Here is a 23,816-nt window from a genome sequence, read left to right as displayed (position 1 = left end):
CCGGCCTTGATAGGGTGCTCGCTAATGGCACTTGCCCCAACAAAGTGTTAAGGTTATGCAGGGGAATCTTTGTCTTTGCCTTTATTGCTCGTGGCAATGGCGGCAGAGTTCGCTTCATGGAATGCAGCTACCCGTGAAAGAATTTAGGAGCAGGTGAAAAACAAAACATGCAATGTCGTCCGTTGTTAGTTTTCTTTTGATTACCAGGCTCCTTGTATTGATAACACACGCATTGTTGCACCATTATCTTGTTTTGTACAATTTTGATTGTACGTTAGTTCGTTTTTTTTTTTATAATAAAAGAGCTTCCATTTATTCTAGATTTGAAGCTTTCGTGACTGCAAGGATTCTCTTAGTTTTTTTCGGTAAAGTCAAAATAATAATAATAAAATAAAATAATAATAAATGAAAAAAAACTAAATTAAATCACGACGTTTCGGAGGCAATACAAGTCTCCGTCTTCAGGTGGGACCGTCACAGCAAAATTTACTGTATCAAGTGAAGAGAAATCCAAGAGACAAGATCTTAAATACTATCGGCCGTAATCCTTGTGGAGGTGCTTCACTTGGACCTTCCCTTCTAGCCCCGCCCACCTTCCCTTCTAGCCCCGCCCACCTTCCCTTCTAGCCCCGCCCACCTTCCCTTCTAGCCCCGCCCACCTCCCCCTTCTAGCCCCGCCCACATCCCCCTTCTAGCCCCGCCCACATCCCCCTTCTAGCCCCGCCCACATCCCCCTTCTAGCCCCGCCCACATTCCCCTTCTAGCCCCGCCCACATTCCCCTTCTAGCCCCGCCCACATTCCCCTTCTAGCCCCGCCCACCTTCCCTTCTAGCCCCGCCCCCCACCCAGTCCCTGACTGCCACATTTAGATAAGCTCCTCCCCCCTCCCCTTAACCAGTATTTAAGGGCTTGTCTCTTGGATTTCTCTTCACTTGATACAGTAAATTTGGCTGACAGTCCCACCTGAAGACGGAGACTTGCATTGCCTCCGAAACATCGTGATTTAATGTAGTTATTTTTCATTTATTATTATTTTATTTTATTATTATTTTACCTACGTGACTTTACCGAAAAAACCTCAGAGTAAGCTTCCATTTAACTAACGCTCACCCGCCATATATCCCAACCAAGGCTCGGACAAGTCGAGCGATTTCTTGTATCTGCGTTTATTGGTCAGCTGGGGGTTTTTCTCTCTCTCTCTCTCCCACACACACACACAAAAACCTCCTCCCGACAATAAATTACTCGAGCACTACACAGGGACGACAAGAGGCGAGCGTCCGATACGGTAAACGCGCGGTTTACGGTCGAGCCATCAATCACGCAATTTACCTCTCCCGGACACGATCGGTGCGGTTTCCTCGTGAATAATCACGAGTGGCTTCCTTTCCGACCAAACATCTCCGTTAATAACGGCGATCGATAAGTTTTATTTAAAAGTTTTTTTTTACCTATCCTTCCCTCAAGAAACAACGCCGGCGGCGATCGTGTCGGGGAGTCTCCTTCTCGTTGGCTCATCAAAGGGTATCTTCACCCACGCCTTGGTAGAGTGCATGTCAAGGACTTCCCGCCCACAAGACAGATTTCTCAAAAGCCTCTCTTTCGTCTGGAATGATGGCAGGGGAAACTGAACGAAACGAACGTCTCGCCACCGATATCAACCCACAGTGGTGCACTTCATTTGTGCACCTGCAAACCCCATCCCACAATGTTTTTTTTATAAAAAAAGTGGAAGGATGTCTTTGGTTTTCTATGCATACGTAAATGTACACGCATTCATGGGGGGGGGGGGGGTACATGTGTGCTACATGTGTGCTACATGTGCGATACATGTTTGCTACATGTGTGTTACTTGTGTGATACATGTGCGCTGCGTGTTTTCTACATGCCGCATATGATGAAGCGTCACAGCGAAACCTTCTCCTTGCGAGTGAACAGAATCCTTGTCTGTATTCGTATTCGTATAATAGTCACCCTGTATTTGTGTAATGGCCCTGTAACTTAACTGTTCTATGATCAGTCAAAAATTAATCCGCCTGAGCAGACTAATGCAACAGGGAATTCATTATTTAACACTGATTTATGTTTGTGCAATATTTTCGATTTCCCATTTGACAGAGTTGTTCCCCCCCCCCCCCCCCCGCCCTGATTTCTTCATTGCCGTATTGCATTTGTTGCGAATGTCGTTTTGTTGACCGAAGTCACTCTTGCAAATGCGACTAACCTGGTCCCGTCAGTTGCCACCCACCCGAATAAGCAATGAAACTTGAATTGATACACACAACTTCCAGCCTTAGCAGTTGCCACTAATATTCCGCAGACGGCAAGGGAGGTGAGATTTCGCTGCTCTCGGCAAATGAGACTATTGTGGTCGAGAACTCTCGCCAGGTTTCAACAACTTAATCTTGAACTCGAAAACTACAATCCTCAAGACTTTGCTGCCTTCTCGCAGGGTTTACTCTTTTACTGGTAGGAACCACCTGGTTCCACCAGCCCACGGGATTATTGTGTCCGTCCGTCGTGCATCCAAAAATTGGAGGGGTGGGGCTGGGTGGAGAGGGGAAGGTGGGGAGGGGCTGGGTAGGGAGGGTGGGAGGGGTGGGGCTGAATGAGGAGGGGCTGGTCACCCCGTGGTGCCCTTATAAAACTCAACGTTTAACCAACTCACGCCGGCCATAGTTGCGGAATACACCACGCCGCCGTTGACCCTGGCCATTGACCGAGGAACCCAACGTTCCTACCAGCTCCCTCCGCAGGAATGTGTTTGCCACGTTCCCATGACCACTGAACACCCGGACACCTGCCTGGTTCGTGAACCGGTCCAGAGGACTCTTCACGGGTTCCCACGGCAACCCTGCGGGGTCCAAGCAGCGGGGTGTTGGCCGGCAATGGCATCTCCGGTGTAGTTAAGCTTCGGGGTCGCACACTCAACTTATTTATTGAACAAAAACAACACGCCCAAAAATATCGCAGACGAAGAGCAGAGATGTCGCATGAAAAATTGGTTTACGTTGAAGTTGAAAGAAATGTCACTTTCCCCTACCCCGGGCGAGGGGGCGAGGGGGCGAGGGGGCGAGGGGGCGAGGGGGCGAGGGGAATAGACGGGAAGAGCCAAGACCACGGGGTTGAAAACTTGAAGACAAGAAATTAACCGTGCCAGGTTGTGCCAATAAGAACGGCTCGGGTTTGGTTTCTAACGAGTGTGCAAGCGCAGCATGCGTGTGTGTGTGTGCGTGTGGCTGGCGACGATAAGGCTTCGGAGCCTGTCAAGCCTCCAACCCACAACATGTGCGTCTGTGTGGGTCCGAGGCCAAAAAAACCCACTTAAATGTAGAGTGGAAATCTCGGTAAGCAATTTGAAAACCTACTCAAAGCCACATGAGATGTGAAAACCCCAAAAAAAAATTAAAGTAAGGCACTTGAGAAAATACACGATGATTTTTTTTTGTAATGCACAGTATATCATTATTTTTTAAAGTGTCCCTTTAAAAAATAAAGTGACTTGCCATTTCAGTGGGATCTCACCAAATTTTCAATAGGCCCCTGTCTATCTTATAAAGAATTCTATAAAACTGTATTCATAAATCTCTGCAAGCGTTTACACAGAAATCTGTTGACAATGTACCATGTCTTGAACAGCAGCACCGTCTGAGAATGCCATAAAACTCACGTGCACCTATTCCAAACAATCACAAAAACTGCCGCATCCTCGGCAACTGGCATTAAACCATTTTAATTGTTTATTCTTTTAGTTAATATTTTATCTATTATTAATTTAACAATTTATTCCTGCTATTCAGATGACATTTAAAAACGGATTAAAATTTTCCAAAAGATTAACGAGTTTGGCAATTTTTTTGTATACTAAACATTACCTGTAATCTTCCAGAAAAAAAAGTCCTACATTAATTTCAAAAGATAATTCATGCATTCATGTGGATGAAAGTCAGTTTGAACATTTGTTAAAATAAATTAAATAACCACTATGTAATTTGTTAAAATATATAGAATAACTCTACGTGACGTGACTTTTTGGCCACTCTGTATAACTAAGAAAGGAGACGGTGAATGTCAGGCGGAAGTGGAAGGCCTTGATAATGAAACTAAAATAGGGGCGGGGGGGGATTCCACAGCACGAACGGCTGGGGTGGAGGAGAGGCTTCCATAGCTCGCGGGGCAGCAGAGGAGAGCGAGCCAGATGGCAAAAGCGAGACACACACACAAACACAAAAAAACAACCAATTACCGAACCGGATAACGACTCCCGAATCATAAAAATTCATCAAATCTCTTGGAAGCAGACCTATTTTGAACCTCCGCGTTTGAATGCAAATCACGTGCAAGAAAAAGTGCTCTCGTGGGAGATTTTGAAGAGCAAACCCCCAAAGAACCCGGGACTAACATTCACGTTTCGAATTCAACAGAGAGACGCATCTCACGACTTGAAAAGAAAAAAGTATACATGTGCATATGTATGTTGAACTTCTTTCGCACCATACATAGGATAACCGTCCTAATTGGAGTATGCCACGTCAAAGGCGACGTGGGATTCATGTAACGGTTAACTTTCACTCCCTTCCTTCACGACACCGGCGAGCATTCTGCGCCGGATTTCAAATGAGGAAATTGGAAAAGCCTCCAGAGCTTTGCGGTTTCTTCCACTGAGCCACCACAGGCTGGCCGGTCGCCTGTAAACTCCAAATTGAAGGCCTATATAAAGCGTGGGTTATCTACAGGGAGGGGGGGGGGGAGCTCAAGTTATAAAATAATTTATGTCCAGCAAGGATAAAGCAATATCAAAGGTGCATTTCGTTCTGGCGGGACAAGGCATCTGAAATGAACTGTGCTTTCTCCTTGGGGGGGGGGGGGGGCGGGCAGCCACATTTAATCAGCACCGCGCTGAAACTCTCAGCAAAATTGTTGTTTGTGTGCGTGCGTGCTGGCCGGCGAACGAGCGCGTGCGCGCATACAAACGGCAAAACCGCTGCGACTCCAATTACATTGAATGGGTGTTTCATCACAAGACCTGGCGCGCCCTGCGGTGCACGGCTCTGCTGACCATTGCTTTAAGTGAGCGACGATGTTTTCATAAAGGAATATCCCCCCCACCACCACCACCGCGTAACGAAACCGCTTGGAAAAGCCTCCTTTTGTCATTCGGGGCCCGTTCATACGGCGCCTTGGTTCGTATTGCCGGAAGGGGTCGGGGTGGAGGGGGTTTACACGCGATTATTTTTCTCGTAAAAAGTGATTGGCCATTCAACACGACGGGAGTATTGCCATACTGGAGTATGTCACGGGATGCTGCTGTGCGTGGTGTAATTGGTTAGCACATGGGGCTTGAACTCCAGAGGTCAGACGGATTTGTGTCCAGGCACAGCAGTTGAAATCCTCTGTCTGGCCCAACACTGTGAATGGGCACACGGCAGCGAGTCGATCAACAAGTCGCTACCAAGATGTCTGGCCAGGATGCAAGAGTTCGCCAAAGGCCCTCTTAAGAGGGGTTCTCGAAGAGTTCCCTGTAGGGGGAATGCCCTTCTGGCAGCAGTGGCATGAGAAAGACATTGCAGGGCTGGACCTTCACCTTCACTACACTACTGTGACGTTTACGATTTATTTCAAACAGTATATTGTTGATAAAGATTGCGTTCTAGATTTGAAGTTTTCGTGACTGCAAGGATCCATACTCTTTGTTTTTTTTTGGTAAAGTCACGTAGGTAAAAAATGAAATAAAAAATGAAAACTACATTTTGTTGTTTCCATTTTTTACCTCCGTGACTTTACCGAAACAAACAAGGAGTAAAGATTGCGTTCTTCAGATGTAGATGTCAATCGTCAGAGAGTAGATATTAATCATCCATAAAACGTAACAATTAGCGATGGACGAAGGGAAAAACAAATGTAATTGGCAATTAGACGAAATTTACTTGTGGCTCTTTCACCGACATTATTTCACACGCAACGTTTAAGGTCTTAACATTTTAATGAGGCTTGACGTGACGGCAAATGAAAAAGGTCATTATTTAAATGTTGTTCAGCACCACATAATTGCATTCTCACAGGTGCATTAATGCAACTTGTTAAATGTGTTACACTTTTACAGGAAAGCCATTTTTTTTACAGCAAAGAAAATAAATATCTTTCATTAATGAGGTTGACACATCGCATGGTAACAAAACATACATTTATCTAATTTATACAAATAAAGAACAGAGTTTCGATTTACAGCTTTCGTGACTGCAGGGATTCATCTTCTTGGTTCTTTCGGTAAAGTCACGTAGAAGGGAAGTAATAAAATAATAAAAATAAAACATAATAAAACAATTCTCACGTGACTTTACCGAAAGAACCAATTTTGTTTGACAAAAAAAAATTAACAGACCCTCAACGTGACTCATTTAACAACTTTCTCCACAAGTAACGACAATATAAAGTGTGACTTTAATACGTTCATACTGTGTATGTATGAGCACTATGTCAATCTACTGCCAGATGGAAAAAACACTCCACGTGCATTTCAGTGACGGGCGTTGTTTGACGATGCTTCAACAGATTGTCAGTGCACAGGAGAGGGACGAGAATATCACTCGCCACTGATGTTAGATCGCTGGGTTCGTAGTGCACGTAGCGCTTACTATTGCGCCCCACTCAATTTAAATTCGGTGTTACCAGTGCACGCGCTAGTGATAGCTAGTTCGCACTGCACACACGTGCAAGGCCGTAGCCATGGAGTCAACATTGGGGGGGACCAAATCTTCCAGGGTGTCTGGGGGTCCCGACCCAGAAAAAATGTAAATTTGAAAACTAATTTCCTGCCTAAAATAAAAAAAAAATCACTAACACATGGGATGTACTTTTTTTTGTTACAATAATGTCTAATAGTGTATTGTATTACATTGCTCTGTTTTAACTTTTTTACCATTTCTTGTTTCATTGTATGTAATGGCAGAGATTATGGATTAATAAAGAACAACCATAACCACAATTATATAAACAGAAATCTATGCATTGGTTTATATGAAGACAAGTCCAGATATTGTGGCCAAGGTTTATCAAATTGTTGTTTTTATTTACATAGCATCGCAATTATTTTTTATAGCAATATATTGGGGGGGACATTTTGAGCACATTTTGAGCATATTTGAATATTGTAATTATAATTACGGCCTTGGTGTGTGCGTGTGCATATACTATATATGCATACTCTGGGGGGGTGGTAGTCTAGTGGTTAGCGCATTGCGCTACCAATACCAGTAACGATTATCTGAACCGGTCCTGGGCCTCCCCTAGGTCGACTCATCCTCAAATAATTACCTGATTCGATATGTAAACATCGCCACTGGGGAGACAAAGGCGGTCGGGCATGGTGTTGGCCACCCATCCCCTCGTGTGCCGTGCCGGCCTTCATAGGTGCTCGCTAACAGCGATTGTCCCAACAGGGGGGATCTTTTTCTTTGTATAAACCGACTGATAAACAGAAAATTCGACACTCGGACAGATTTATACGCGCGCAAGAGAAAGGCTCACTGCAAGGATAAATAAATGAACGTATAAAACGAAGTGTAAATAAATGCAAAGGAATGCACACAATGAAAGTCAGAGGGAGCTGATTTAGGGGAACCCCACGCCTCACATCTGAACACCCCCCCCGCCGCCACCCTCCTCAAATATTGTTATCTTCTTGAATTATTTAACAGACCAATGGGGATTTTTCAGGCACATCCATCGAAAACAGGAAGCTGCACTCGTGTTTTCCAAGTTTAATAATCTGCTGCTTGGTGCTTCGGGGATGCATAAACAGCGGCGGAAGCTCATAAACAAGAGAATAATGGGAGGATAAGGAGGAGGAGGATCAGAAATAAATAAAATGAATAGACACAAAGAGAAATTCGAACAATTAACGAGATATTTCTTGGGGTCATTTTTCACGACGCAGAATTCGGAAGAAATGCGTCCGCCGGCCTCTGCGGAGGAGGCGAAGGCTCGCGACGACGAATGCCAAGTGGCGACTTGGACACGACACGGGGATGAAATATTTCCTTCGACAAGGGCCATTGGCGGAGGGGAAGGGGGGGTGGAAACGAGTGTTGAATATCGCCAGTCAAACGCAGGTCACGGCGAGCACGGAACAACCCCAAAGGAATGTCGTCTTGTCGACCTCTCACTCGTGTGCAACGCACGACAAGGGGGGGGGGCGATTCACCGGTAGCAGATGCTCTCAATGTCCGAATCCATCTTTTGCTTTCAGATAACAAAAAAATTTGCCGGCTTTATTGTTGTTGCCCTCCCCGCTCGGGTTACGTTTTCGGGCGACTACAGGGTGTTTTAAAAAGATGGACCCGATTTTAAATCGCTATATCTCTGCAACCACGAACCGCCCACGAATAAAACTCTTACCACTTGAAAGGGCGGGGCATAGAGAGGGCGGGGCATGAAGTTTCAAATGATTACCGCTAGACGCCTCTCCCAGCGCACAAACAGCCCCTAGCCTCTCTCATTCGCAAGACGGTGACCCCGCAACACGAGGCGGTTTGCGTTCTGTAGTTCAGCAAGACTTAATACGTAATTGCGGTGCAGCGTGCGTTTGAACGACGTTTTGGCATTGATCCGCCAACGTCAAAGAGCATTTCGTCGCTGGTACCGACAATTTGAGGAAACGGGGTGTTTACGTAAGGGGAAGAGCACAGGGCGACCACGCAGCTCAGAGGAAAACGTGAGAAGAGAGGCGTTTGGGACAAATTCAAATATCGTCTCGATTTGTCCGTACAGCAGGTGGAGGGCACATAGAACATTTATAAAATGGTTAGTAAAACTTGATAACTCATTAAACCGTTTGTAACTTTTCGTATAATTGTAACATGTTGCCATCGTGAAATATACTGAGTTGAAATTGGGTCCATTCATTTGAAGCACTCTATTTTTGTAACAACGGAGACGTTTCCCCCCCCCTCCCCCCCCGATCGTCCTAAAATCCCACAAAATAAAAATGGTGGAACCCTCGGCACAGGTGTCGGGCGGCCCCGTTGAATGTTGTGTATAAATGTTGTGTATAAATGTTGTGTATGTATGTATGCATGTTGAACTTCTTTCACACTGTACGTAGCCAACCGTGCTAATTGGGAGTGCGGGGGAAGGACAACAAACTAAAGCAGTTCTAAAAAAACGAGTTTTTCAATCTAGATGATGATTTAAAAGGGCATAGCTCAAAGTGGCTTCCTAATATCGGAAGCAAGAGCGTTCCAGACGGCCGCAGAAGCACATCTGAAACCGCGCGATGCGTTGGCCGTCTTTGTTCGATGGCTAGACAAAAGCCACCGATTGCTCCGCGGATGACTGGAGTTTGTGTGATAGTTTATGCGCGTTGACGAGGAGCAGCTGGCGCGGTGGACACACCGAGTGGCTATCAGGAAGCGCATGTGTGTGCCGAACGCTTCCAAGGGGGGTGGGGGGGGCACAAGCGCCACCTGCCTGGGTCGGATCCGCCTCGCTCACTTGCACAATCGCTGTGCCCAGCGGGGATGTTAAAACTATTTTTAAACTAAACGATTTATTTTTATTTTAGAAGGCCGTACTGAGCTATGTAACTCTTTTTTCGGAAGCAACCTGGCTATCACAAATGATAGCTCAACAAAGTGGCTTATCACGTGGAAATTTAAAGCAGCCAAATACACTGAAGGCGTGTTGATTCTAAATGTGGAGGGAAAAACCGGAGGACCCAGAGAAAAATCCACACGACCACGGGGAGAAATGCAAACTCCAAATATAATGGCGTCAGGGTTGGGATTGAACCCACGACCTCCTGCATATCAGGCGAGGTAGTTAACATCTAATCAACGTTACAGGGTCACTGGCAAGGACATAGCCATTCCAGGGTCACTGGCAAGGACTTTGCCAGTGACCCTGGAATGGCTATGTTACGCAATTCAAACCGAAATCAGGAACAATGTGGCCCAATTACCACATTTCATAGCAATGCACAAAATATATTAACGCAATCAAACAATGATTGAGGTTTTTTGTATCTTCAATTTATTAAATAAAAATAATAATACTTTTATCTTAAATGTGTACAAATTAACAGCGTTTCAGTGCTATTTACTTAAATGTGACCAATTGCTATTAATTATCTCTACAGCTAGAGAATGAGATGTGCAACTAAGGAAATCCATTGTACGATTCACAGCGTATATATGGTGCTATAGCAGTCAGGATTAATATTCCTCGCGAAAAAGCCAGGGATAAATTAAGCACACGCATTATTTAAACTCCACTCTTCATTTACTTTATTGCGTCGATGAATATTTCTCAAAAGCTAAGCTTGCTTTAATAAGCACGGGATTTAATGAGTTAAGGCAAGGTGTTAAATACTGGGACGTAACCAATTAAGTAATCACTACTCTGCTCATTTGTATCATGTTCAAAACTAATGCAGATACAAAATCCTCTTTGAAATATAAAAATATATTTTTTAATTTCTGTTTTCGAACTGTGAAATTGGCGCCATACCGTGCAATGACGTGTCCCTCTCCACCCCGCGTCTTAGAGAATGATCCGTGGAAGAGATATCCTCAGAACTACTTCCAAGAACCCCTCCAAGCGACATTTTAATCAACAGACTCGGGGTCAGGGGAATGGGGCTGCATTTTCCCCCACGTTGCCTGCTGCAGATAAATGTTCTTCGGTTTTTTTTTAAAGCTGTATTTCAACAAATTGAAGTGCAGTCCGTTGGTTACTGGGGATGAGACCGTTGATTCATTATTAACATAGACCATCGATTCAGTTTAATCATGGGTGACTGACCGGATTTGAACCCACCCGGGTAAACTCCACAGCGCTGTCTTCTTGGTTCTTTCGGTAAAGTCACGTAGAAGGGAAATAATAAAATAATAAAAATAAAACATTATAAAATACAATTCTCACGACGTTTCGGCCACAACGCAAGCAGCCGTTTCGGCCACAACGCAAGCAGACGGCTGCTTGCGTTGTGGCCGAAACGTCGTGAGAATTATTTTATTGGTTTATTTTTATTATTTTATTATTTCCCTTCTACGTGATGACTTTACCGAAAGAACCAAGAAGATGAATCCCTGCAGTCACGAAAGCTTTAAATCGAAATTCCACGGCGCTGGTTCAGGGTTTTGACCTCTGTGCCACCTGGCCACCTGGCCACCTGGCCACCTGGGCTTATGGAAACGCCAATAAGATGCTAAGACAATTGCTTTCTGCTTACACGCATACCGTGTATATGTATACATCTTTTACGAGGTTATCCCAGAGTGCAATAAATCACATGCTTTCCAGGAAGCTCATACACCGCGTAGTCAATATAGCAGCGATGAATTATCGATGGTTTTCCACGGATTGACATTAAATATGGAGCGGGCATGCTATCTTAGCGGTTGCCACCATCACGTAAGCACAGGTGAAATTCATGTTCACCTCTCGGCTGCGCGTACAATGAGCATGATCAAGGCAGGGGTTGAAAATTCAACCGACTTGTCCCAGTTGTGTGCTAGTGAAGTTAAGTTCAAATGCTAAATAGACAAAAAACAGCTTTACTTTGTGTGAATGACAGCGAGCCTACCGTGGGAGTGTGTCAAGAGACCGGCTTTCCTAAGTAATGAACGCACTCTAAACGTATAAGCAGATTCCGAGTGTGACCCACTACTCATCGAGAAAAAGGCAGGCCTTTTCATTATTGTTATCGTTATGTAACACGACGGGGGAACGGTGGCACAGCGGTTAGCGCACTGCGTATGAAGCTGCTAACTTGAGTCAGCCACCACAGCATATACGAGCGGACAAGTGATATCCAACACGCACTGACCACCACGTTGAAGTATGGTCAAACAACTCCCGTGACGGACATGGCGTGGGGTGGCCTTCATCCAGCAGTGGATTGGCAAAGAGGCTGTACATATTTGTCGATTTAAAGCTTTCGTGACTGCAGGGATTCATATTCTTGGTTCTTTCGGTAAAGTCACGTAGAAGGGAAATAATAAAATAATAAAAATGTAACAGAAAAATTAAACAATAAAAATTCTTGCTGTGGTTTTCACACCTGATGATGATTGCTTGTGTTGCAATCGAAACGTCGTGAGAATTTAATAGTTTCATGTTTATTATTTTATTATTTCCCTTCTACGTGACTTTACCGAAAGAACCAATAATATAATAGGCTGTACATACACACGCATTTCATTATTTTTACAATTGCTATACGATACGGCAACGCGCAATGCTGTGTACTTGTGCGCAAACAAAACAACGGTCATTCTCCCCCTCTCCCTAAGTTACGAGTTAATACGATGGCCGTAAAAACCACCGGGACAATGAGGAGCCGTGCACACACAAAAAAAAGCCGGCAGCAAATATTAGATCACCACAGCAATTCCATCCAATTGTGGTTTTGTGGCCATCTCTATTCACGAGAATGTATCTTACAGTCGAATTAGATATATATATGGGTCCTCAGAGCTCTAAAGAGCAATAAATGAAGTTAACAAGGCAAAACTTCCAAGCAAAATTGTGTCTCGGTGCAATGTATCCCCACCAATATCTCTTACCGCCCAGACGGCAAGCAGAACTTGCAAGTAATTATTGTAAATAGGCACGCATGTGCTCGCCGGCTTGCTTGTGCATAAAGCCACTGAATCTATGCACTTTCAAATCATCAAGATTGAAAGCTCATTTGTTTAAAACTGCTGCGTTTTTGTATCTAGTTTGTTGTCCTTCCCCTGCACCTCCGTTTGGCTGCGAAATAAGTTCAACGTTCATACAAACAAGAATGATGTACGGTCAAAACAAGGTGAGGGGTGCAGCCCTGCAAGACCTTGCTCACGCCACTGCTAACGGATGGTACTTCACTAGAGCGAGCCCCCACAGAGCCACTATAGAGGGCATTTGTTTTGCCGCCTCCTCCTCGACGCTTGCAAGACGACTTGGAAGGGGTGAGAGTACCCACAACTTTACCGTCACCACACGCGACCTACCGATTGACTAACGTACGTATGTTCTTGGTAAAGAACATCGATGGACTTGTCCATCTGAACAACTGCCAAGTCGCTGTCCCGTGGTGCTGACGTTAAGAAAAAAACGCCACTTTTTTCTAATTTTCTTGCTGTGATATTCGCACCTGAAGATGATTGCTTGTGTTGCAATCGAAACGTCGTGAGAATTTTATTGTTTTATATTTTTATTATTTTATCGTTTCCCTTCTACGTGACTTTACCGAAAGAACCAAGAATATGAATCCCTGCATCACGGAAGCTTTAAATCAAAATTTAACGTACGTATGTTGAACTTCTCTGGCACTATACGTAGCCAACCGCGCTAATCGGAGGTGAGGCGGGGGGGAGGGGACAACAAGCTAAACACAAAAAGTAGTTCGAAATAAATAAGTTGGTCAATGTAGATGATTTAAAAGTGCATAGCTCCAGTGGCTTCCTAATATCGGAAGGAAGAGCATTACAGACGGCTACAGAAGTTAATTTTAAAGTGTGCGATGCGGTGAACATCTTTAACCGTGGTGTAACCCGTTTAAACCGCTGGATGGACAGAGGTGGCAGCCGGGGTGGGCGAGATTGAATGAACTTGCAGCGTTGTTTCAACCACAGCGCTGGGAGATCGAATCGAACCATCTGGATGGCAATTCCACTGTTTTCATTACACCGCAGCAGCGTCACATGCAGGTGCACGTGTACGCTTTTCAACCGCCATACATGAATAATAAATCGTAATGATCATAAGTGATTTCCTCGGTTTTCGATCGCACAATTCCCAGAAGGCCTCAAAGCGCTTTGCATACATTTTTTTTGTTTTAGACAAAGCCTGCGCAAACAGGTAAGTTTTAAGACATGATTTCAATCGTGTAAGAGACTCAGATTCCCAAAGGTTTGATACAAGAGAAAAAGTATATATATAAGAGCCAAAAACTTGTATAAAGATCACATAAAATATTAAGGGGACTGAACTGGCAGTGGCGTGCACAAGCACACATGAAATAAATCCCACCCCAAAAAAATCTGTTAATATATGAATTTAGCAGTGCTCTCATTTGTCAACTTCACAGTTATTAAGGCACCACAGCACACAGTATGTTGAATAATTAAGTTGTTCCGTATTTTTGTTCTCTCTACTCTGAAAAAGGAACTTTTACAACAAAGAATCCCATCATATCTATATACTGGAGATCTGTGAAAAAAATAGCTCTATACCTCATCGGATTCCCCCAGTATAAATAAAGATTCTGATTTAGTTCCATATCTATCTGTATAAGGCAGTGCCAGGAATGAAAGAGGTACATTTTCTTAACTTGAATAACAGGACATCATCTGTTCTAGTCACGCTGCCAACGATAACCGATCATGGCCGGTGGACAAAGACTGGAGCAGGAAAGGCAGCCCTGGGAGAGAGCGCACCCCAGAGAGGGTCACCACCGAAGCGGAGATGGAGCGAGATCGGTTCGCGCGCAGCTGTGAGGGCTGACTGCGGCACCGCACGACAAAGAGCGGTGGGGGTGTTGGTAAGAGAGAGGCCTTCATCATAGGGTGGACTAGGCCATGGCTGATGATGATTATGCCTTCACCAAACAGTGGCTAGGTTTCGATTTAAAGCTTTCGTGACTGCAGGGATTCATCTTCTTGGTTCTTTCGGTAAAGTCACGTAGAAGGGAAGTAATAAAATAATAAAAATAAAACATAATAAAACAATTCTCACGACGTTTCGGCCACAACGCAAGCAGCCGTCCTCAGGTGAAAACCAGGTCCGTCGAGGCGACAGAGTCTGAATGAAACAGCACACGAGCTTGGAGCATATATATAAGCTGGGCGCATTGACAAAGGAATTTGCATATCAACAGGAATTTAGCATATTTATGGGAAATGCAGGAATGTAATTAGTACTGCATATGCATGTGCATTATGCAGGATTAACAGCATCAAAGGGAGCTGTAGTTACTGCTGCTGCAGTAGTTGCTGCTGCTGCTACAGTTTCTGCTGCTGCTGCAGTTGCTGCTGCTGCTGCAGTTGCTGCTGCTGCTGCACTTGCTGCTGCTGCTGCACTTGCTGCTGCTGCTGCACTTGCTGCTGCTGCTGCACTTGCTGCTGCTGCTGCAGTTGCTGCCTTATCCATTTTAATATAACACTATGTATTATTCTACCCACCCTAATGTGTATCATACTGCTATATGTTTACTGTACAATTACGACACCATACATTACTCTGCACACTGCACCATGCCAGTGAGTGGAACGCGGTCTGAAAGTCACCGTTAACGTGAACACAATCAGTTAAGATCCGAAATGGTTTATTACGTCCTTCCAATGATTGCTAAGCCAGAATCCATCTTCTCGGTTGAAATTGTCTCTGTGTTTGTATATGTGGATCGCCTCATGAACGAATCTCTCATGATAGCCAGATGGCTTGCAGAGAACCTCTGTCTTGGAGAAGTCAATGTCATGTGAACTCAAACGTCATGTTCCAGTGAACTCAAACACGTACGCCAAGCTCTTAAGGCTAATGGTTACTCCGACTACACAATCCGCAAAGCCATCACTCCAACCATCAAGAAGGATCCTGTTGAGGAGCCTTTCAAGACCATCACCTTACCCTACATTGCTGGGGTCACAAAAAAGATCTCCAAAATCCTGATTAAACACAAGATCCAGGTCCGATTCAACACAGTACATAAAATCCGTGATCTGGTCCCGTCTGTAAAAGATGTGGTTCCAGACATACTGTACCCTGGCGTCTACAAACTAAGTTGCCTCTGTGGTAGCAGTTACATTGGAGAAACCAAACGACATGTCTCGGACCGCATCCGTGAACATAAGGCAGACCTGAAACACGGTAGGACAAACACCTCAGCCGTGGCAGATCACTGTTACAATTCAGTGGGCTCACATGACATTGACTTCTCCAAGACAGAGGTTCTCTGCAAGCCATCTGGCTATCATGAGAGATTCGTTCATGAGGCGATCCACATATACAAACACAGAGACAATTTCAACCGAGAAGATGGATTCTGGCTTAGCAATCATTGGAAGGACGTAATAAACCATTTCGGATCTTAACTGATTGTGTTCACGTTAACGGTGACTTTCAGACCGCGTTCCACTCACTGGCATGGTGCAGTGTGCAGAGTAATGTATGGTGTCGTAATTGTACAGTAAACATATAGCAGTATGATACACATTAGGGTGGGTAGAATAATACATAGTGTTATATTAAAATGGATAAGGCAGCAACTGCAGCAGCAGCAGCAAGTGCAGCAGCAGCAGCAAGTGCAGCAGCAGCAGCAAGTGCAGCAGCAGCAGCAACTGCAGCAGCAGCAGCAACTGCAGCAGCAGCAGAAACTGTAGCAGCAGCAGCAACTACTGCAGCAGCAGTAACTACAGCTCCCTTTGATGCTGTTAATCCTGCATAATGCACATGCATATGCAGTACTAATTACATTCCTGCATTTCCCATAAATATGCTAAATTCCTGTTGATATGCAAATTCCTTTGTCAATGCGCCCAGCTTATATATATGCTCCAAGCTCGTGTGCTGTTTCATTCAGACTCTGTCGCCTCGACGGACCTGGTTTTCACCTGAGGACGGCTGCTTGCGTTGTGGCCGAAACGTCGTGAGAATTGTTTTATTATGTTTTATTTTTATTATTTTATTACTTCCCTTCTACGTGACTTTACCGAAAGAACCAAGAAGAAGTGGCTAGGTTGTGGCTAATTGTGAGTATGCCTTCATACAGCAGCAGATAGACTCTAGCTGATAATGGTTATGCCTTCATCAGGAAGTGCATAGACTGTGGCTGATGACTACATCCAGAAGTGGATCGAGTGGCTGATGATGATCATGCCTTCATCATGAAGTTCACAGACTATGTCTAATGATGATTATGCTTTCATCAGGAAGTGCATAGACTGGTTGATGATGACATTGCCTTCATTCAGCAACGAATGGACTACAGTTGCTGCTGCTGCTCAAGACAAATGATGTGTAAGTTGCGAAATAAATCCCTACTTCCAAGATCCTTCATTGAGGGCCACGTGCTAAACATATCACTGGGTTTCATCGATTCAATTCAGAAAGAGTATTGGCATGCGTGTATTTATACGCACATACGTTTAAAAAAAACAAGTTACCACAAGCCAGTATAGGCTCAGTGAGCCATTTCTTTTAAACACCGCAATCTTCACGATGAAAATCAATGGAAGATGATTAAACTTCCCCTCCTGAGGTGTCGCAAATTGCACCCAAACCACATCTACCCAATAATGCGATTAACTGCAATCACTGTATCTGGATTAACTGTGGCCAGAAAAAAAAAAAGACAAAGATTCCCCGTATAGCCTTAACACACCTTTGGGACAAGTGCTGTTTAGCGAGCACCTATTAAAGCCTGCCAAGGTGCACGGGGAGAGGGTGATGATAGGGGGTGGGGGAGAGGGTGATGATAGGGGGTGGGGGAGGGCAACTCCGTGCCCAACCACCTTTGTCTGGCCAGTCCAAACGTAGTTGGGGCGCCACGGTAGCGAGATGTTAACTACCTCGCCTGGTATGCAGGAGGTTGTGGATTTGATCCCAACCCTGGTGCCTGTATATTTGGAGTTGACACATTTTCCCCGTGATTGCGTGGATTTGTTTCCGGGTCCTCTGTTTTTCCCCCACCACATTTCGAAACAACGTACGTTTAATATATTTGGCTACAATAATGTTTTCGCGTGAGAATAAGCCACTTCGTTCAGCTGTCAGTTGTGGCCAGGTCTTTTGTGAAAAGGAGCTGTATAGTTTGGTGGGCCTTACTTGGTAAAATAAAAAAAATAGTTTTATTTTTAGATGTTTACACACTGCACCAGGTACTCATTTCAAGACTGAGACAAGGGGGGAAGTGGGACCAGTTCAGATGGCACTCGCCACTGGTGTTAGCCGTCACTGGTGGGACTCGAACTTGTCTCCAGGTTCATAGAACAGTACCGCCGCTAACCGCCGTGCCAGCTGCCCACATTACCAAGCACGCACACGCACAGGCACGCAAAGCTCGTAACTTGCAACATCTGTTTAGAGTTTACACATGTTGCTTCTAATTAAGCAAGCAGGGGTAAATTGAGACGAAAGTTTACATTGCTTTAATTCGACCACACTGTGAATGATTATCACCTTACTTGTAATTCAAGGCACACCGAGACACGTGTGGATTATAATTCGAAGGCATTAAGTGCAGTTCATGAAAGCTGGTTGAAAGAATGATAAAAACATATTTGTATCAACTGTTTGCCATGAACCTTACCTGTAAACTATACTGAAAATTACACTGTCGAGTGAATATAATGAATCATCAAAACTCGATGCACTCCAAAATCAATTATGCTTCACATTAATTATTTAAACATGATCAATTACCACCGATGACGTTGGTTGACAGCTTCCACATTTGCCTAGAAGCTAAAGAAAACAACCAAGATGATAAAACAAAACTACCAACAAAACAAAGGATAAGCTGCTCAATCAATGTGCCAACACGAACAATGGAAATTAGCCAAGTGTGGCGAACGGATTGCATCTAGAGTTCAAGCAAGTTCATATTTATTTGCGTAATTGTAGGAGGATTGTGGGGCGCATAAAATGCTATTTTTAGTTTTTTTTATATATATCTCAAGACTTTCTCCCCAATTGATTTTGCCTCCCAGCCATAACAAAGCCCTGTCAAGCACAAGTGGCAAGACAAAAGATGCTGAGAACTGAGAATTTATTGGGACCTGTCAAGCAGACAAACTGGATTTACCTTTAATGGGAAAACTCTGCAAACGCTTTGACAACTGCCGTCAATACGTCAAATGCCGCATTAACCTTTCAACCCACCGCGCGGAAGCGTTTTCTCGCACGACGCTGGGCCGCAACATTCCTTCCCCAACGACGATATGTTCGGAAGTGATGGGGGGGGGGTAAAAAGGGGGGCGGGGGGGGCGGGGTGGGCAGGGACACTCCCTGCCTAACCCATTGCTTTTCTGGGTCAGAGATACGCGTGCAATGCAAAGGCGCAACGCTGTCGGACACACAAGTCAAAACATTCAATCTTACATTTTTTTTTACTTACTCGATGACCCCGTGACAAGACAACGAGAGGAGTTAACTGGCGTGCGCGACGGGTCAACGCGTGCACAATCCCAGCGCCACTCGCGGGGCGGAAATATAAATTGTGAAAATGAAGCCCCCGAGTGAAAGCCTCCCTCGGCACCTCCACGACCGAGGCGGGCCAAACACCGGCAATGCATGAGGGGGGGGGGGGGGGGGCGCCGACGTGTTACTTCCCAGTGTCAGTAAATCGGCAGCACGGTCTAACGTCAATTACACACACACACAAGCGTGGCGGAGGTGAACCCGCCGTGTGTGCCATTTCAAGGATGACAAACCCCCACCCCCCTCCCCCCCAACCCAAGCCTTCAACGCATGCCTCCCCAAAGTAATGAACGATTCGCTCCTGAAACCAACCGCGCGAGTCGCACCTCCGATTTGCACGGTTGGCTACGTACAGCGCGAAAGAAGTTCAACATTCGTGCATACCGAGGCATTTTTAAAATTTTACATATATTTTTTTCATGTATTTTTTCAATACATATTTAAAAAATGTACTTGAAAATCATAAAAAAAAACATTACACTCCTTCACTAAGTATTGTCTGCAAGATGGAACGCATCTACAGCCACGTGACCGCTTACTTTTTTCACCAGGTTATTTTGTGGGAGACTGCAGCCTTGCGTCAAAAGTTACGTTTCCGAAATTTGTCACTAGGGCGGAGACTGCAACGATGCCGCATGTGTGAGATTGCCAACAAGTGCAGAGATGGGAGATACTGTTCCTGCAACGGTCCCAAGATGAAATCCCCAGGCTCAAGGGGGACCACTCGCTCTGCTACGACACGTTAAAGCATGGCTTAACACAATATGATCCATGGATAGATACCCCACTAAACTAATATGGTGACATTATAGAGAAAGGAACATTTCATTTCCAAGCCTCTCCACATGTTTCCCACCAAGCTAAGTAAATCGTTTAAGACTCCCCTCCGTAAGATACAAAGCCATCGCTTTCACAATATTAAAGGACCTGTTGAGAGCTAAAAGTATTCAGAAATGATGAGAGGGTTATCTATAAACGGATCAGCCTATACTTGCAATGTTCACATACAAGGCTTGTCAATCCACTGCTGGATAAGGGGCCTCTCCATTCCACACGATATATGGGGCTCATTTGACCAGACTTCACCATGCTGTTCAGTGCAAGCAGCCTCACGACAACCTGTTTGTGCATTGTGATCAGGAATACAACCACTCACTATCCAGACTCAACCCTACTTAAGCTTCCGATATTGATGAGACTGGGTGCATTCCGGGCAATTTGGTTATCAGCCTAAAACATGCTTTTCTTGCCATAAGCCAATGCAGTTGGCATGAACTGCATCAGAAATGCTCACCACACGACGTTTACGAAGCTGACAGATTACTTACAGCTAGGCGTGAGATGAACATTTACGTCTGTCCGTCTCACCGTGTCCCAGCACATCAAGTGTTCTCAAGCCAACCAACTACAAAAGCCTGATACCACTTCCTATGAAACTCACCATAGCAGCTCATCAACATCAATGCCCAGAGTCGTATAGATTGTACTCCCGGGTAGGTTTGTTTTTGCCGGGAGGGGAGAGGAGGCATTTGAGGGGAAGCTCCCCAGGGAGGCCTCCACTCGCTGGAGGAGCTGCCGGGCTACTCGCTCGGTTCGTTGGTGACGTTCCGCTGACTCTCGGCTTGATGCCGCCTCCGTGCGTCACTGCTTCAGAGCAGCCCCCCTCCGGCTTTGCTCGATCAGAGTTTGTTATTTTCGTTCATTCGGTCGTCAGTGAAAATCTGCTCGTTGCTGTTATTTCAACAGAAATTATGCGACATGGGTGCCCCTACCCATTGTGAGCTATAACTATGATAATTGTTTTTTTACACTTTTATCTGGCAACAAAACTGACACCTTTTTTACAAGGAGTCATGTTTGCATTGACCACAATACCTGCAGTTGGAATGCAAACAAAAACATAACTCTGATAATGTATGCATTGTCCTTGAAATTGATTGGTCCACACCCGAGACAGCTTTCTTTAGAGCATAGTCTCATATGGTGCTAGACCAGATGACGCCAAAAGGCGCACAAACTCAAAGACAATGCACCATCAGAGTATGAGAGCTCGGGGTTTAGCATTTACACCATTGGAACCTCATTTGTCAGCAGCAAAATATAATTGGTTTTTTACCCTTTTATCTGGCAACAAAACTGACACCTTTTTTACAAGGAGTCATGTTTGCATTGACCACAATACCTGCAGTTGGAATTCAAACAAAAAACATAACTCTGATAATGTATACACCGTCCTTGAAATTGATAGGTCCACACCCGAGACTCCTTGTAAAAAAGGTTGCCAGAAAAAGGGTAAAAAAAATTTATCATATTTTGCTACTGGCAAATGAGGTTCCAATGGTAAGCTATAACTATGTTGGTCTGAAGGAAATTAAAGCAAAGGATTTCAGTTTTTTGTCCCTCATTTAATCAAAATTGCACTACTTACGGAGTAAGCAACCCTCCATGTTCAAGAACGTCCCACAGAGTCGTAGGGATTGTACTACCAGGTAAGTTTGTTTTTGCCGTTGTGTGGTCTTCTGGCTGTGCCGCCCGTTGTCTGGCACGATGTCCCAACGTATGTATGTTGAACTTCTTTCACACCGCACGTAGCCAATCGGAGGTGCCGAACAACCTGCTGCACTGCAGAGCAAGTTCACAACGCTTTCGTCTGTCGATTCAAAATAGACCGGACTGCTGTTCAACAGCACAACAAGCACGTCAGAGAGCTCGTAGAGTTATGTTTTGTTTGTTTGTTTGCAAGTCTGGCGATGAAAGCGTTAAACAAATATACAGAGGTGGGAAAAAGTCATGTTATGCTACGTTATTTTAACATGGCAATTGCCCCACGAGATGAATTGTGATTCCTGAACGAATGGTTCTGGGTGGAATCTTCAGAATAAAAAAAATGGCCCCTGCAGAAGTTGCCCCAACTCGAACGAGCAGGGTCTTCTTACGCAAAGTGTAAATAGTGAGTGGGCGCGAAATGTACCATCGTGCGCGCGCGGAGGGGGCGGCGAACAATTCGTAGGTGTGAGGCTCAGAAAAAATTACTTTCTGACATCGTCCCCAGGCAACGTGCAAACCGCATCGTGAACAGCGTAGGGCAACTCCGCCCAATACATGTTCAGCAGCGTAACACGCCGTCAATGCTTTTTACGACTGCCTTGTCCTCCCCGCCAGACCCTTGTCACGTCGGGAGGGTGCGCGCGTCGTGCGCGGTGCGTTGGTTTTAATACATCTCATGTGCTCACCTGGGCGGAAAAATGGGACGGCAAATTCGAATGAAACGACGCCGGCTCGCTAATGCGTTGTCAATCAAATCCCACCTGTTACAAGCGCAAGCGCGTGCACGCACGCACGACCGACCGTGCCACCGCCCAAGTCGGCGTTTCAAACGCGTGAGCCATAAAACGTTTGGGAAGCAGCGCCCGGGCTGATTCACGGCCATGTAAAACACCCCCCCCGCCCCACCATTTGTTTACGTCAATTCTAGTTTCACGTCGCTCAACACCTGTCACATGCGATCATCAACAACCGCAGCGGTAGGCCGCAAAAAGGCGGACGTGGAACTAAAATTCAGATGCACTGGCTGGCGGCGGCGGCAGTCGCGATGTAACCACTCGCTTTCGTCGCACACCTTCCCACCCCCCTCCCTCCCTCCGCCGGCAATTCAAGGAATCGTCACGGTCTGTGGTTGCAATGCGATTCTATTTCTCAACAATGTGAATGCAGTGGCCTCGAGTGGCGGGACAGGCCGCGTAAACTCACGACGTACAACACGAATACAAGGACGCGCCACGTGCAGCCCTTTAGTTAAATTCATGGCTGTGTGAGGGCCTCCCACGCGGTGCGGGTGATGGGGAGGGTTATTTCATCACTAGCTTTTTTGCCCGTCCAAATATTCAATACAAAAATTGTTCAGCTCATGATTATTAATGAGGGGGGTTGCCCCATGTGGAGTGACGTCACCCGCTAATGGTTATTGGGGAGGGGTGCGGCATGTGGATTGACGTCACCCGCTAATGGTTATTAATGAGGGGAGGGGTGCGGCATGTGGAATGCGCGACCTTCTTGTGCGTGAGTGTTAATTTCCACGCGGACATGAATATTAATGGAGGGGAGGGGCCTCTTTTGCAGTGACGTCACGCAGAGATATCACTGTCCTGCGTAGATTGACTTTTTGCTGTCACTTTCTGTAAAGAAACGTCATATTTAAAGCGACTTTGCGTAATAACATTTTTTATTCAGCTCGACCTTCCTCTGCGTGAGAGTAAAATCCACCCACTCATGAAAATTAATGAGGGGGGGGTGGGCCTCATGTGGAGCAACGTTACGCGCGGGACGGACACACATTTCTGGGTGCTTATAGTAGGCAATATTTCACCACCCTGGCCAGTGCGGGTTGGTGAACGCGATGGAACATATTAAACTAAACTATTTTTTTTATTTTACCAGGTAAGGCCGTATCAGAAGCGACCTGGCCACAAACGATAGCTCAACGAAGGGGAGGGAGGGAGGGGAGGGGAGGGGAGGGGAGGGAGGGAGGGGAAGCTCCCCAGGGAAGCCCCCCTGAGTTGGAGGAGCTGCCGGGCTACTCGCTCGGTTCGTCGGTGACGTTCCGCTGACTCTCGGCTTGATGCCGTCTCTGTGCGTCA

The 23,816-nt window shown here is 45.4% G+C and overlaps 1 protein-coding gene across 1 annotated transcript in view; it reads right to left on the bottom strand.

The window, feature by feature from the left end:
- The window catches only part of SUCLG2 (succinate-CoA ligase GDP-forming subunit beta), a 138,290-nt gene that overhangs the window by 4,055 nt on the left and 110,419 nt on the right, over positions 1–23,816 (bottom strand). The gene's annotated exons all lie outside the window — the stretch shown is intronic.

This window comes from Lethenteron reissneri, chromosome 51 (assembly GCF_015708825.2).
Source record: "Lethenteron reissneri isolate LAM-NWPU_2019-01 chromosome 51, ASM1570882v1, whole genome shotgun sequence".
Classification (NCBI taxonomy): Eukaryota; Metazoa; Chordata; class Hyperoartia; order Petromyzontiformes; family Petromyzontidae; genus Lethenteron; species Lethenteron reissneri.
Note: the sequence above shows the minus strand (reverse complement) of the source record. Positions and strands in the feature narration are given on the sequence as shown.